Source organism: Clytia hemisphaerica, unplaced genomic scaffold (genome assembly GCF_902728285.1).
Source record: "Clytia hemisphaerica strain Z4C2 unplaced genomic scaffold, Clytia hemisphaerica genome assembly, whole genome shotgun sequence".
In the NCBI taxonomy this organism is placed as follows: Eukaryota; Metazoa; Cnidaria; class Hydrozoa; order Leptothecata; family Clytiidae; genus Clytia; species Clytia hemisphaerica.
This window is the reverse complement of record NW_027104105.1, coordinates 381,304-399,163: the sequence shown is the minus strand read 5'-3', so window position 1 is coordinate 399,163 and position 17,860 is coordinate 381,304.

Sequence of the window (17,860 nt, the reverse complement as noted above, 5' to 3'; positions counted from 1 at the left end):
GTACCTTTCTAAAGAGGTCGTCGTCATCGCTAAGATCGATCACTTCGGAAGTCTTGATAGGCTCGATTTCGTCGTTTGACTAGGAATCACTTTCAAAGATAAGTCGCCTTCGTTTTTGCTTCGGTTCAGGTTCTTCAGACGAAGGTTCAGGCCTACAGGAGAGGCGGCAGGATTGCTGTGATGAGCAGATTTATCGTAATCGGTTCCTGCTTAATTGGTACCAAAACCTCTTATAAAGTTCCTTCTTCCAAAGTTACAGGCATCGGTTGAGACAGAAATTCGGGTTTTAAAAAGCCTGGTTGATACATCTCTGCTCCATTAAAATCAATATCGCAAGTGTCAGTATACAAATTCACGTAACAAATCAAATGTTCTGTCAATAAAGTAGTAAAATCAATTAAGAATTTCTAGTGACTTGAAATCAGATCGCTATTATTTTCTGTTATCCACCCTGAAGCTGTAATGGGGTGGATGAAAACAAATAGTCTGATGAAAAAAGTATCTCAATTTCACGAGGACACACACGCACTTCGTTATAAATCGCTATAAAAGTTCTACAAAGGGAGCGACAGGGCACCGGATCAAATAAAAAGATTCAATTTGATAAACTGGCAAGAAACAAGATTCTTCTTAAAAATTGATTATTTTTCTCAGATGGTTAAATTTCAAGCACCTTCAGAGGTTAACCATGCGTGGATGAAAAATAAGACCAACTGTTATCAGGTTACAATTCAGCTATGTTACAAAGGTGATTCAAACATGATAATAATTACTTACCATTATAGAAACAGACGCAAGCTTTAAGCTAATCTTTTCCAAGGTCCATTTTGACCAGCCGAATACTGCTGTCACAATAACCACAGGTTAACATGAGATGACCGTCGGAACGTAAACGCAAAGAGCTAAGAAAAAAATTTATGAATACGTTAAAATCTGAAACAAAATATACGTAAGTAAATTTTGGAAATTTTGGATCTCAAAAGTTGACTCTCTAGTCATTGGAATCTTTAAACAGCACTCACCTCTGACTTGCATATCCTCATAAAAAGAGGGCATTGTTATCTCGAAATGATCCAAAAAGCCTTGGATGAAGGATATTAATGTTTTACCTTCGTATGAATAATGGCTGAAAACATTTAAAGCTTACTCAGTATTTTTGCCATGTTGCTTGTATTTGAAGACTAAATCGATCCACGAGTGAAGGTTCTAAACATATTGAGAAAAAAATACCAAGCCAATCGGGAAAAATGCTATTTTCCCTAAAAATAACAGAAAGAATCCCCAAATAAGAAAGTCTGACTTTTACGGCCAAACCGAATTTACCGGAGGAAACAGCTTCAGCAACTTTTTAGAGAACCTTATCCTATATACTTTTGCCAAAAATCAGAAAAAACTAAATGTGGCAATTTCACACAAGGTACAAAAGCCTCATATATCTTCACTGACAATTAAGTGATTGTTACAACACATCGAATCCATTAATTTGGTAAGTAAATTTTTATCTGCAACTTTTGCTTTGCATAAATTTGTTCGGATTTGATTTTGGTCCCAAAACCCCAAGTAGCAATTTTCGTCATTTTACTGGTATTTATCCTTGTTTATGATCCCACATGAAGCCAATTAGTATTCAAAGTTGTTTCAATATAATTTAGAAGTACTTAAGATATAACTTAGGTGTTTTCAACACCTTTTGGGACCAAAAATTATGCAAATTTGGGCCAAAAACTCAAAAAAAGGTAATTTTTTGTCAATTTTGTTATGTAAAAGTTGCTTAAATGCACGTTATAGGCCTGAAAACTGCCATTCATTTCAAGGAAATCATTAATGCATCACAAGGAGTCAAGACCAGGGGCCTCTGGGTATAGAATGGGCTTTTTTTATTTCTTTCTTTAGTAAGAACACTCAAGCTTACTCAAAACATTGTGTTTTAGAATGAAATACAATTCCATAATGGCAGACTTTGGCAAATTTCTGACCCAAACCATTTTGGTTTTCCCAGAGTATTTCCCGAAGACTTTCAACACCGAAAGATTTCAGGACCTTATTTGAAGTCACTTTTGAGATTTTCGCCTGAGAAAATTAGAGTTTAGCTTAAATAAAGTACAATGTATTTTTTCATAAATTCAAATCCGAACAAATTTATGCAAAGCAAAAGTTGCAGATAAAAATTTACTTACCAAATTAATGGATTCGATGTGTTGCAACAATCACTTAATTAAAGTTGTCAGTGAAGATGCTTTTGTACAAAGACAATCACAATCAGCAGAACAAACACTTTTGTAAGATTGGTGAGTTGCAAAGCAGTCATGCTTAAAACTAGAAAATATAAAAAGAAAATGAAAATGTTTGATTTAGTTGTACGGTACTAGTCTTTACAGACCAAAATGAGCCATTCAATTTTGTGTCCATAAAAGGGGGTTGGCAAATGGGTAAAGGCCACATTTTTGGTACACCTGTCCCTTCCGTTACGCTTTTGACTTTTACTGCTCAAATCTTGAAAACTAGCATTAAACTTGCAAAACTTCCAATTGATTATTGATCTGGGGTAGAAAGTGCCCTTACAATCAGAGTTTGGCCAGCAATAGGACAGTCTTTCCTCTCACAGACCCTGCAGAAGTCTAAATTTCACATTTTTCTACGAAAAATGCAAAAAAAATAAGATTCAAAATTGTTTTTTCTTCAACTGGGATAAAATATTCACTTTCAATTTTTTTTCAGTCCACCTAATATTGATAGGAGCGAGTTTTCACAATATTTGAGTAAATACTTTTTTCACTGTGCTCGTTTTGCATTTTTCTAAAAGCATGTTTGCGACTCTGATCTTGTCCTTCCGTACGCCAAATTCATTTTTCAAGAAAATCTTTGTCAAAGCTATAGTTTATGTTAAATTCTCACAACTTACCATTGGGATTACTCCAATTCAATTGCAAACCATTATCCTCTATTTTTGATGTTGTTTTTCATTGACAGTCCTTTCCCATTGAAATGTGCCTTGGTTTTGTTCCCTTCCGTTACGCAACATTAAATTGAACAGCATCTCAAGTCTTCGACTTAAAACTTTTTTCGTTTTGGTGACTACCCCTCATTAGACTTCTTCTACTTGCAGGTACATTTAAACTTTATATTAACAATGTGGTGGGAGTTATCTCCTTGGAAAATTTGATGTCCCTTCCGTTATGGATGTCCCTTCCGTTACGCCTTTTTTTAAAGGGAGTGTTACAGGGACTTGGATGTTCATTATAGTGTTTCTTTCTTCAAAGCCAAAATATCTGAAGTTATTGCATTGTTGAAAGACCTATTGTAGACTGTTCTCACATTTGCTACACTACGATGACTTCTTTTTATCTCTTAACCCTTAGGCTCCATAGGACACGTTTTCGCGTCCTGAAACAGCCAAAATACCAAGTCCTAAAGCTGGAGCTCCCATCTCCCTAGGACTTTATTTAAAGGGAAAGACACCAAATGTTTTTGAAAGAGAATAAAATTACCTTTCCAATGGTACCAAAACGAGTGTCTGAATCAAAAGCTACAAGCTTTTACGCCATTTTGAAATTTCAAATTTCAAAAAAAATCATTGAAATTTTTCAAAATTTTTAAAACTACTGCGCGCTCAAAGGGTTTAACCAAAAAATTTTTGATTTTTTTTGAAGACTCCAAACTGCTCAAAATACCTGAAAATGACAATTAGGAGTTATTCGAAGTTGTTTTGACCATAAAAAATCTTTACCAGGGGTCTCATTAACCCTTAGGCTCCATAGGACGTGTTTTCGCATCCTGAAACAGCCAAAATACCAAGTCCCAAAGCTTGGGTCTCAGCTCCCTAGGACTTGATTTAAAGGGGAATAAACCCAATGCTTTTTGAAAGAGTAAAGAATTACCTTTCCAATGGTTGGTACCAAAACGAGTGTCTGAATCAAAAGCTACAAGCTTTTACGCCATTTTGAAGTTTCAAATTTCAAAAAAAAATCATTGAAATTGTTCAACATTTTCAAAACTACTGCGCGCTCAAAGGGTTAAACAAAAATTTTTGATTTTTTTTGAAGACTCCAAACTGCTCAAAATGCCTGAAAATGACAATTAGGAGTTATTCGAAGTTGTTTTGACCATAACAAATTTTACCAGGGGTCTCATTAACCCTTAGGCTCCATAGGACGCATTTTTGCGTCTTCTTTTTTGAATGCTCAATATAAAATTTTAAAGAAAAACTGAAATGCAAGTCATATTTTCGGTTTCAGGGGTCACCTACAGTGGGTCACCTAAATTTTAGGGATCATCTAAAACTTGGGATGAGGCTCGGATGGCCCAAAACAGAGCTATTTTCAAATTTTGAACAGAAAATTTGTCCCTTCCGTTACGCTTATTCTATACCTAATATTTACAATTTTTAGGAGTATTTGTAAGTTTATATAGTTAGTTCTGGTTAGTTCTATCATTTTAGGTTAAAAGATCATATTTGACTATTAAAATTCAAACTATCTTTTGAAACAAGTTTTTTCGTAGTAAAGATGTTAATTAAAAATTTGAAAGTTGTCCCTTCCGTTACGCAAATTAGGCTACCCCTCCAACCCGAAAATGTAAATTCATGAAAAACGATTAGGAATTGGTTAAAACACTTTGTAGAAACATTTTAAGAGTAAGTTTAGTCTCATAAGTGTCTCTTTTATTGTAGAAATAACAAGTTTTTAGTTATTGGTTGAAAATGAGAAAAAAATCAACCACAACAACTTCTAGGGTCCTACAGTTCTGCAAAAAGGTAATATAGAGCACATACTTGATTATCATCATAGAGGTATATACACATCCAAATAAATAGGTTTTAAGCAATTTTGAGGATGAAATTTTTTTAGCGTAACGGAAGGGACAGGTGTACCAAAAATGTGGCCTTTACCCAAATATTTCACGGGGGTAAATCGAGCAAAATTTCTCAGGAGGTTAAAAGAGTGTTTTTTCATTTTTCCAGGGATAGAAAATTTTCCAGGGGGTAAAACACTGAGGGGGTACGCACATTTCCAAGAAATGATATTTTTGACTGGAAAAGGTTCGTCCACCCCCTAAATATAAATTTAATGAAATGACCCAATACTACAGTTAACACAATGTAAAAGTATTTGACAACAACACACAAAATTATGGATTGAATTGTGACTCAGTCATGAGGTTTGATCCCCCTCTCCCCATACAGATATACAAGAATTTTTGAAAGCCTCTCAGGACCTTTGACCCTTGACACTATAAAAACTTCGTTCCAGCAAAAAATAGTAGTAATTCAAATGTAAATTGCATTGCAGCTCTAAATCTAAAGATATATAATTCGCACATTTGTAACCCCCCCCCCAATTACACTAGACCCCCCCCCCCAAATGGGTAGTTTTTTACCACCTTCTCGTAATTCCGGGGTATTTAGGACATAAAATCCTTCCCAATACTCCAGGGAACTGAGGCTATTTTTGAGGGCATTGAATGTTTGAAATCAGGAAGATTCAAGAATATAAATACACAGCTTGTGAGGAATTCAATGATACTAACAAATGGATTGCACAACCAGTTACACGACTTACACTCTCTATTTTCCAGCATTTGATATGGCTTTATCGTGATTGTTGTTGTGTATGATCAAGTTAAATATTGAAAGTATCCATCAATTATCCAAACTTGTTGTCATGTTATCTGGAACGACACGGTAAGTGATGATTACAATAATTACATTTAATGTTTGCCCAGATCCTTTTCAAAAGAAGTGAAAAACTCCTTAAAAATATAGTTTCTTTATTCTTTATATACTCCGGCTATTAATCTTCAAAAAATTTCGAAACCCCCCCCTTTTTTTATTAGAGTTAAGGGGGATAAGGGTGTCAGGGAATCCCCCCGGTGAATTCCCACCCAGAAAATTCCTCCCTGGGGAATTCCCAGCCATATATTTTTAATTCAAAATTTGCTTAGACACCCATTGTATTTTGTTCATTAAATCTCATTTACTGATAGGGGCCACCATGGTGAATCAAGATGGAGAGGTTTTTAAAAGTCAGGCTCGCAATACCCTCTATCCCATAGCATAGTAGTGGCAAGACTAACTTTCTATTTCCTAAGATATACCCTGAGTTGCCTGGTATATCAAAAAATGTGTTCGTCTAGAATTTTCTTTGACCGTGCATCTTCAGACAAGTCTGAATCTGAAGTATAGGACCATACAGTTGATATGTAGAAGTATTAAAACGAAATAATGCGTATCGCAAAATATATAATTCTAGAGGCAGAATGTTATTCCAGAGCAGTAATGAATGATATAATGTAAACTAGGCTTGTAGAAAGTAACGAAATCTGGACGGACTGTAAGTTAGTTAGTTAGTACTCTACTTACAATTTTTTTTTGTTCAAACCTCCAGATAGCGCAGGCCTCTGAAATCAAGTATGATCCATCAGCATCCAAGACAATGCAAGTCACAACGCCTACAGGTTTAATAAAGTTTCACAACTAAGCTCGAATGGGATGGGTGAAAACAAATTGTCTGATGAAAAAGCTACCTCGATTTCGTGAGGACATTAGTGAATTTTTCATAATTGTCATGTATAAAATGTGTTTTTCTGACTGATGTAACCAACAAAACTATGGCATTTTATACATTTTCTGTTAGGCCAACTGAAATGAAAAAATTTGATGTAGAACAAAATGAAGACATTTGCAAAGACAACTATTTTAACTTTGAGGACCTTAGTTTCGGCGAAGAAAAAACATTTTGTAAAAATTTTGCACCAGATGGTGTATCTTTAACCAAACTAACAATAGATATTTTCGGAAAATTTTTGTGAAAGCTTCTTTGTCTCAAAATCTTGAAAATAGTGGTTTTTGACCAATTTTTCATCCATATTTTTCGTACAAAAACAGTCATAACTTTTGATAAATCAATTGAGAAAATTTTTCCGAAAAATTTTAGATAGTTCAATCTTTTGCAGACAATTAGAAAAAAAAAATTAAACAAAAACGTTAATTACCCATTAAAACTTAGCACTTTTTGTAAAAAATAGGATAATGTAACATTTAATCCTAAGACTGATTACAGCAAAGTACAAAAATCCCGAGCTCGCAGGGACGATTAATCATTAATTCCCCGCTCTTGTAATCGGCCCGCATTTTATTTTTATCAAAATGTAGACAGTGCCTAAAAGATTTGAATTCAAATCTTTTCAGATTTCGATGTTTTTTTGTTCCATCGAAAAAAATTGTTTTTTGTTGTGACTACCAAACCAAACAAAATCAAAATAAAACGGCGAAGGGCAGTTTCAAACTGTTGAGTGAAGAAGGGCTGCAGAAATTGATTTAGAAATCTGTCATTTTTTATCCTCTTTCACTTGCGATGGGTGGGAAAATTGTCCAAATATACTTAAATCTCTGTCATCATTTTTGTCATTAACGTCAGAATTTATCAGCCTTTATTTTTTTTCGTCAGACAAAAGACAAAAAAGTCGATGGAAATTGTCTTAATCGATACATAAATGTATACACCGTTGAAAAGAGAAAGGGCTAAACTTTCTCTCTAGAGGGGTGGGAAAGTGAAAGCTACTCAACTTGTATCGTTCCTGCTCTCTATAAGTTTGTCAAATTTTCAAAAACATATAAAAAAAGTAAAATCTCTGTCAGTCAGGCACATCCTGGCAAATGAACGGGGTATTTTTCACTTGCGATTGGTGGCAAATGCAAGGGGTCGAAAACAAAAGTGATTTAATTGCCCTGAATACCCCACGCAATTGAACCGGGTTGGAAATATTTTGCTTCATTTTGAAGAACTGCATAGATGAAATTTTTTTTCCATGGATCAATTTTTTCTTCGAAGATTGAAAAAACTTTTAACAAAAAAATAAAGTTCCCAGTTTTCTTCCTTTTTTTCCTGTTTTCAGTTTGAAGTTCATTTTTATTAATTTCACGCTTTTAGCCTGAGACGTCCTATCTCATTTGTACTGGGTGACGAATACCCCATGCAAATGCTCACCCCGTTCATTTGCCAGGATGTGCCTGACTGTCTGTCATCATTTTTGTCATTAACGTCAGAATTTATCAGCCTTTATTTTTTTTCGTCAGACAAAAGACAAAAAAGTCGATGGAAATTGTCTTAATCGATACATAAATCTATACACCGTTGAAAAGAGAAAGGGCTAAACTTTCTCTCTAGAGGGGTGGGAAAGTGAAAGCTACTCAACTTGTATCGTTCCTGCTCTCTATAAGTTTGTCAAATTTTCAAAAACATATAAAAAAAGTAACCTTTACATTATCGCTTCAAACGTTTTTACAAACTTACAAATCTAAGCAAGTTTGGTATTTCTTAAAAGAGGACAGATTCAGTGATTCAAAAATATCAAATTCATGTCTGAAAACATTATACACAGGAAGCAGTGTAATAAACAACCCGGGGAAGGAAAAATTAAGAAATTTGCAACTTCTAATTTTTTGACGTCAAAAATCTACGTCAAAACCCCCGGATTTGTTTGATGTCAAAAACTGTAACGTCAATTCTGCGCGATGGTATTCAGTTTCAAAGACAAGAAACTAAATTTGACATACCAAACACTTTTTCCAGTCAACGAATCATCTCATCATTATAACCAGTCTGCCATTTTGTTTGTTTTGATTTGCACAAGTAATATTGTATTTTGTGTTATATCATACACCTGTTATAATTTGCATTTATAATACTCGCTTCAGCTTTTCAGTGGTAAATCAAAACTAAAAACATGTAATATGTAATAATGGTATTAGCATATAATAACGTAATATGAAAATATTTATACAACCGTCCCGGAAAAAAACCGAATATTTTACGGAAGAGACTAACTACGGGGGTGCTTGCGCGACAACAAACAACAAAATTTCGAGATTCCAGTCCAATATCTATGCGTGAAGCTATGAGTGCCTCCTCGTCGCTACGCTCCTGCGGGGGCAATAATCTTATTAATGTTGTTCCGATTTTCATTTTGAGTCTCTGCTAGAAAGTTGGGATTCCAAAAATATTCGGTAAGGCACAGAATATATTTGGAATTGGAAAAAATCCATAAAAAAATGGTCTGGTCTGTAATTTTTCAAAGTGTGAGAGCAAGGAAGATAAGATAGCGACCGCACTCAGTAAACAGAAGTAGATTTTAGTACTTTTTACAAAAAGAACTACAGTAACTAAAGGTACGGAGCAAATTTAAACCTGATTTCTTTAAAGGACAGCTAAAATGTTCTAACATTGTACTTTCACAAATTATAACACTAGGCTAAATATTTGGCAAAAAAGGGGTACCCCACAACCTAACCCAATTTTTTTTCAAAAAATTAATTTCTTTCTCAATTTGTTTTGAACACTGCTTTCTTCTTCTTCATGTTTGAAAAACAAGCAAATTAATACCCCTTCTAAATAGCACCCTCTAAAATTTCTCATGAGACGCCATGTACTGAGTTTGAAAATAAATACTTTATACAGGCTCTAAAGGCTTGGGGACACGAGAAGTCTTTTTTCGCGTTGGTGCACTGCAACATTCTCCATCCCATCAACCTGAAACGCTTTCTCGTATCTCCACCCCATTTTTCTTTCTACCAATAAAATTGAAATCTGACTTTGGTCGCTGGGACAATGGAGCAAAATTGATTTGAATCAGGGACAAAAAAAGAAACCATGAGACACTTGTGTTGGTGGGATAGAGCATGTTGCATTGCACCAACGCGAAAACAACTCCTCGTGTCCCCTTAAACCCTTAAAGTACCAATGTCGTGTATATCAGACATGGGCTATATAGGAGGGAGAAGCCTTCCTGTAATGCCCAGTTTGAGTTAGAAATCGTCATTTTTAGTCTAACTCGAAGCAATTGGATTGGGCTTCATGGTCAAGCAAAAAAAATCAAAAGTGAGTCTTTCCTGCGAGATTTTAAGCCAACAAGTAAAAAAAAATGCAACAATTTGACAAAAATCCAATTAGACCCTGCCTTACTTGATTCTGTCATGTAGCAAACCTTTATGTCATTCAGGCAGGTCTGCGCAGCGCCTAAAAGAAAGAAGAGACTCTAAGCTATCCAACGAACTATGAACGAGCTTCTAACCCCGGGGGGGGGGGGGGCACTGACCTTGACGACCGACGGAGACGTGCCGCTGGAGTTTCAAAAGTCAGAAATGAAATTTGACGAAAAATAGACCCTGTCAGAAGAAGAATTCGATGAAAAACCTACCCTGTCAGATTCTACTGTGAAAACCTATACCCTGTCAGATTCTACCCTGAAAAACCTACCCTGTCAGATTCTATGTTAACAACCTACTCTTTATACACGTTTTTCGCGTTTTTCGTAAAGTATAACGTGATCAACATTTCCAGGCTAAAAAAATACAGCGTTGCATAAACATTAAACCTCAATACCTGGAAAACCGACCAAAGGAATCGACGACGAGAGTTATGAAATTACAAAGTAAACATATCTTTAATATTATTCAAAATCATCTTACTCAAAGCTAGAAAGGTCATACAATATTATAGATGTACAAGAACAAATAGAACGCTAAAGTTTCAAAAAACGTAATAACGAACGTAGATAAATTTCAGATATCCGTTTCCAGGATTACCGTAGGATCACATAGGATTCCGATTTCCGCTCTAGCATTACTTACTCCGCTAGTTTTCCCAGGCATACCGGCAGAAAAAAGTGAATTAATCCAAGCTGGCAAATCATAAAACGCAAAAAAGAAGTAATGTTTTGATTATTTTTATAATCGGCCAACTTATTTCATTGTTTTCAACTAGTCGGAACTAACTATCATCTGTTTTCAAGTGGCAAGTGGAATGTTATAACAGGAATCGGAATCTTATGTGATCCTACGGTAAGGCTCTCAAAATCAGAACTGATGAAGTCTAGGTTTGAAAGGACTATTTTGCAAGTATATTAAAACGACTCTTTTACAAAGAGGACGAGTAGGATGTCAATGAGACTAATACAGAAAAGTCGAGAGTATTGTTCTGTTCTACAGCTGTTCTAAGCCTACAGCGGAATGTCTCAACGATATGGGAAGAAACAAAACATAACAGTTGAAATAAAAAATCTGAATCAAAATCTGGAAACAATGTTATTAGTACCACTATTCAGCTGAACATTTATTCTAAATAGTTCAATAGAGGTATCTTTGAAATTAGCCTCGATCCCTTTAAGAGGGCGCAATGGCGGGCGTGTGGTGCGAGACAACAGCAGAAAAGCGCCTGTGTTGGCCGTGCGATAAGTATTTGCAAAAAGCTGTTTGCCCCTCGCAGGGGTCTGCTCACCGCCGCGTCAAAACGATTTGCAAAAGAACTCTACATGCAAAAACGGCAAAAACAGACCCTGTCAGACACACATCATGAAGTTGCGCCCCTGTCAGATCAGGATTTTGCAATTTTAGATACCCTGTCAGTAATTCTGCAACACTGAAAAAGGTACCCTGACCAGTGGCACGTCCCCGTACCTATTTTTGCCTAAGTGCCACCCCACCCCGGCTTCTAACTCCTTCCAAATCCGGAGATATAAGCCTTTAAAGTTTGAACTAGCGATTTTCTTAAAAGAAGGACGTGTCACGCACTTAAAGGGTATCAATATAAATCAAGCAATCAAGCAACCATCTCATAACCATATCATAACGTAATTAAGAGTGCTTTTCCATAATTTTCAAATAGATATTTTCTAGCTGCTAATTGCTTTTTTGAGTAATAGCTTCATTTGTAATTTACATGATTATTAAGAGGGTATATTTACACTTGAACTCCAAAATTTTTACGGTAACTCACCTAAGAATCCATCAGAAGAAAATTTGTACTAGTAATAACATGGTTTAGAGGGTGATTTGGGAATAATAGTCCCGAGATTCATCGAAAACATTTCAAAATAGCCTCAACGTAGAGATTTTTTAAAACGCCCCAATCTTAAAAAATCATACCTTATATGCGCCTTAAATTGCGCCCGAGACTAATTTTACTGGGATGATTCTAAATTACATGCAATTTTTTTCGCTCACTTCGCTCACAATAAAGTTACTTGGTAAGTTTTTTTGTGTACAATATAGCATTATTAAATAGAAATCTAACTGCATCCTAAGACCAATTTGCTGACAACAATATTGACATCATAAAACATCAATTTTTTCGCTCTCTTTGCTTGCATTACACATTGTTTCTTTAAGGTTCTTTTCACTCTAGCAAGTGTCAAATTTGTCTATTTTTATTTAGTGATTTAGGGTATTTTGGCAGTCGATTTTCAAAATTTTTCTAGTAGAGACCCAACCATGGTGGGGCCTGTTTTTCCCTTTTCCATTTATCAAATATATATCTACTCTTATTCATTAAATATTTCCTTCCTCATTATGCCTAGGCAAATGAATTAGTAAAAGTTTAGAAACTGGTTGGTGGGTGCGCCACTTTGGAAAATTGGGGGCACAATTTAAAATATATTGACTTTGGCCTCTCCACAAAATTTTTCGAAGATTCCTTTGTATTTATCTTGCCAATCGACATTCTGGATGATCATTTAATTTTTTTAGGCTTCCATTCTATTTTGACAATTTTTAGGATTGTTTTTTCTTGCCTATCATGCTTTACTAGACAGCTCATTGACACCTATTACACGAATATTACTAGTCAGTTTTTAAACACGAAGTGAAAAATGTTGTGTTAATAAAAACCCCCTTAATTAAAACCAGCTGACTTGACTTACTTGACTTGAGTGCATAATCCCACGTGGTTCTTTGCACACTTCTTGGAAACAAACTCTTTCCACTTTTCTCTGTCACGGGCACGGCGCTCAGCAGTAAGAAGTGGTATCCCTGTGTCTTCTCGGATTAGATCGCCCCATCTTTTGGGGGGACGTCCACGGGGTCTTTTTTCCTTAAAATCACGCTAAGCCTTGCGCACATAGTTGATATTGGGGTCTCTTCATGCAATGTGACCAAACGAGTTCATTCTCCTCCTTTTGATCATATCAAGGATATCCATCTTGACACCAAGAGTACGCTTTAAATCTACTATTTTTGTTCTGTCGATTCTGCGTTTCCAAGTCATGATTCTGAGGCAGTCGTTTTGGAAGACTGAAAGTTTTGCCATATCTTTTTTTCTTTAAAGACCACCCTGGTCAAAAATCTTGATAAGATTTTGCAGGTACTTCCAAGATCTTGTAAGAATCTTGCCAAAATTCGTGCACGATCTTGCAGAGTAGTACAGGATCTTACACGGAAAGAAAAAAGATTATCCAAGAACCTTGCAAGATTAGGTTAGATCTTACATGTCAAAGGTTTCATGCATTCAAGAATTTTGCAAGATTAGGCAAGATCTCACATGTCAAAAGGGTTCATGGATTTAAGAATTTTAGGTAAGATCTTACAGGCTGATAGATTTTAATCTTTGTTAAGTAGATCAAGGTACGAGGGGCTACGAAATAATACATGTTTTTTCTATAAGCATATTTTCTTTGGAAAACAGGCTCAGTTATACTTAGATATATTTTGGAATCAATCACAAATTATGCTTATCGTTTCCGAAAAAAAGAGATTGATTTTTTCTGTAGATTCTTCTGGCACCGAATTAAGTGCAAATATAGCAAGCTCTCTGTTCACTGAATTTTTCCAAGGTTCATTTAAAATGGAAAAGAAAAATGAATCTTCCAAAGTACACAACCCATGACCAATGCTCACTGATATGCTTATTTTATCACCGATTCCCCAGGTCTCAGTATGCTTATAAAAGGAAAGACATAGTTGTTTTTTTTGATTTCATGACTAACTGCGAGGCTATGTACACTTGCTAAAGACTGCTACACAAGTTTTCTTCCTTTGACATACAATACACCTTTCCCGAGTTTATTTCGACTTTTTGAAAAACACTGTTCCAAAACCCTGCTCTACTTGCATTTAATTTAGAAAGATTCTACTACGAAATACAAAAAAAAAAAAAAAAAAAAAATTATCTTAAAAGCTTAGAAGATATTCAAAATGAACCAACAATTCATTTCTGACAAGATCTTTGAAAGATTTTGTAAGATCTTGTCTTGCAAAGTCTTGCATTTTCTTTTATAATCTTGTGAAATATTCTTGTAAGAACTTGTAAGATCCTATATTATCCAAGATCTTAGATTTTCTTGGCAAGATCTTGGTACGACCTTTTAAGCTCTGACATATCACAAGAATTTTCGTGTTAATTTCGGATCGTCCAAATTTCAAGGCCGTTGAATACTTGCCCAGTAATATTCGTGTAATAATGTATTTTTGCTTCAAATTTTCGTGACATGTGTGGAACCATGTGGGGTGAACCATTGCAATGTCTATTACCAGACACCCCTGTCTCAATGTCCCGGTAGAACTTTTTCCCTCAGTGGGGATGAAAAGTTCTATCAAAATGCCAATGGGGATAGAAAATCTATTGTTTCCAGCTCGAAAATTCCAGTGGGGATAGTTTCGGAGTGCAATTTTTTACATTCAGTTTTCAATGGGGATAAAATCATAGGGCAATTTCCCAGTGGGGTTGGAGTTGTAGGATATTTTTTCCACCGGGGACGATTTTTTGGCCTATTTTCCACCGGGGTCCACCGGGTCTGTGACATAAGTAGGGGTGTTACCAGGTTATCCAGGTTATCCAATACGTGAGTAAAAAGGTATTGGTGAATTTAAAGCTTTTGAAAGAATCATAAGAAAATAAGATGAAAAATACTCACCCATAATCATGGCTCCTGTATTGATTCTCTTTGCTTATTTATGTCGTTGGTGATTTGGCCGTAGAATATGTGTAGATAAGGGGAATATGATTTTCAGGTTTCTGTATTTTTCCTCTTATACCGAAGTTTCACCCACACAGCCTACATGGTTTGTCCTCTGCTTGACCTCGATAATTATTCCAACATTTTCTTCTTGCTAATCATTCCACGCGCATAATTAAGTTATCGCCCTCGAACGTTTGGTTAAAAATGTGAAGGCTTTGCTAATTAGTGGGTCATTAACGNGTGCATTTTACATTTTCGTGACGAACGGACTAGTTGTCATAATAGGGAGAATAATCCTTTTCCAAAGTAACTAAATAAAATACCCTTACCCTATTGTCTGTCTTTGTCCTGATTCAACAAAGAAACAATGCAGTGCAAAAAACACCCATAAAAACTCAACAGATCTTCATTTTCAAAATTTCAAATTTTCGGGATCTATGAACTTGACAGGAACGGTACCACACAGAGAAAAATGAGATTTCTTCTATTCTTTTAGGCTTTTTTCATTCTATTGATATAACATTTCACCCCTAAAGCACCAAATATAGGAATGGTTGGATTGCCTCGTCAGAATCATTAAAAAACCGTTTTGTCCGTTAGTCACGTTTTTTAAATGTCCGTTAGTCACAGCATTTTTGCCCAATTTTTGTCATATTTTCTTACTTTGACAATTTTTTTTTTTCAAATTAATTTTGAAACAATAAAATTCAACCTTTCCTCTAGTGAATTTAAGCAAAAAACCCAAACTGTAGCTTTAGGAACAGCACTTTACAGCTGATTGTAAAAGTGTCCCATTTTAGATGTTAATTTTTGTGTCCGTTAGTCACGGGCCTATTAATTGCGATTTCTGACCAAGTGAAAGTCAAGAGAAAAAGTTTTATATGGTTCTTGAAACTTTGACCCCCACTGATAGTTACCACACCAAAAGAAGTTTTATTCCTATTTTCAAGCTTGACTTCTAGCCTGCTAAACAGTGGAAATGTCCGTTAGTCACATATGGAATTCATGATTTAGAAGTGAATATTTCCAAGTTCTTATAAATTTATTTTTTTCTAAACTTGCCAATAGCGAAGCCATGATACGCCGTTGATCTGCGTTGATTTGATTGTCCGGATAAAATATTGGGGAGAAAAATAGCCTAAATTAGAGGCCACAGCTTTTAGCTAAGCATTATTTTTTCTGTTGGGATAATACTTGGAGGAGAGTAGGATAAACCAAATAAAATGGTACAATAGTGTGTATGTAATAAATAGTGGTATATTTGGAAAAAAACCTGTTACAGGTTTGAAAGATCTTCAAAAGGAATGGTCGCCCCAGCCAGTGAAATTACGACCAAAAAATATAATTTTCAGTTATAACACTGTGAAAATTTCTCCGATCTTGTTCAAATTTACACAGGAATTGTGTTTTAGTATCCTTTACTGAATTCTCATAGTGATATGTTTGTAAAAAAATCTGTGTCGGGTTTGAAAAATCAAAAGGAACGGTTGTCAGCCGTAATGAAATTACGACCAAGTCCATCCAAAAACGATCATTTTCAGCCAAAACACTGTGAAAATTTCTCCAATCTTGTTCAAATTTTCACAAGAATTGTGTTTTAGTATCCTTTACTGAATTATCATAGTGATATGTTTGTAAAAAATCTGTGTCGGGTTTAAAAAATTGCAAGCCGCGATGAAGTTAAGAGACAACAAAGTCCAAAAACTATCATTTTCAGCCATAATACTGTGAAAATTTCTCCATTCTTGTTCAAATTTTCACAGGAATTGTGTTTTAGTATCCTTTACTAAATTCTCATAGTGATATGTTTGTAAAAAATCTGTGTTGGGTTTGAAAAATCAAAAGAAACAGTCGCCAGCCGCGATGAAATTTTACGACAAAGTCCAAAAACGATCATTTTCAGCCATAACACTGTGAAAATTTCTCCAATCTTGTTCAAATTTTCACAGGAATTGTGTTTTAGTATCCTTTACTGAATTCTCATAGTGATATGTTTGTAAAAAATCTGTGCCGGGCTTGAAGAATCAAAAGGAACGGTCGCCAGTCAACAATGATGAATACAAAACAGGATCATTTTCAGCCATAAACATAACACCACAAAAACTACTCAGATCGTTTTCAAATTTGCACTGTAAATGTTGTAATTTTAGTATTCTCTTTTAAATTCCAAAGTGTGTTTGAAAGTTTCACTGTCAAGTTACCTACAGTACTACAGAGTTTTATGGTTTTGTTAGTTGTTAGACATATGTAAGATTTAAGCACTCGATCAGCTGACGATTCATAGCCAAAATTTCTCCAAAGTCTTTCCACATTGTTAGAGAGCCAGTGTGCATCAAACTTCTCATAAATCATGTCCAAAACATCATGAATAGTGATGAAAATGATCAATTTTTCACTGAGATTTGCCAGTATTTGCTACACAGTCAGCTAGTCCACTTTCGGAAGCAATCTTTTTCTTAAATACTTTCGGCCAATCAAATCACAGCATTATTGGATAATCCGTTTTTATCAAATCGGAATAGATCATCGGATTAGATAAACAAACAAAAAATGTCTTGACCGGACAAGAGAGAATTTAAGGCTCCTAGGCCGGAGCAATAAGAATTTCATATGATCATTAGATCATAATCTAAGAATACCGTAGGAATATTTTAGGATGATTCTTCCCAAAAAATTGATAATATATGATAAAATGAAAATCACCATTTAAAAAAGCGTGTATCAAGACTTCACTCTCAAATCAATTTTGTTTTCATTGTCGGCTAATTTGCCTATAAAATCTGGGCTGATTTGCCTATTCTGAACAAAATAGACGATTTTCCGAGGTTATGGGCTAATTAAAAGTTGGTTAAAGAGAATGCTGCTTGAAGAAGTATAAAAATATATTTCAATGGTACAAAAACCAATGTCTAACTCTCAAATTACAAGCTTTAATGCCAGCTTGAAATTTTGGAATCCAAAAAAGTTGAAAATTTTCAAAAAATGTTGCCGGCGGGAAAGGTTAAATTCAAAAAGAAGTACAAGTTGAATATTTGAAGATTTTACTAGCTTCTTGTTTCTATTCTCGTTAAATTATTTCAACATTATACAAATATTCATATCCAAATCGTCACCAATCCAGGAAACAGGTTGC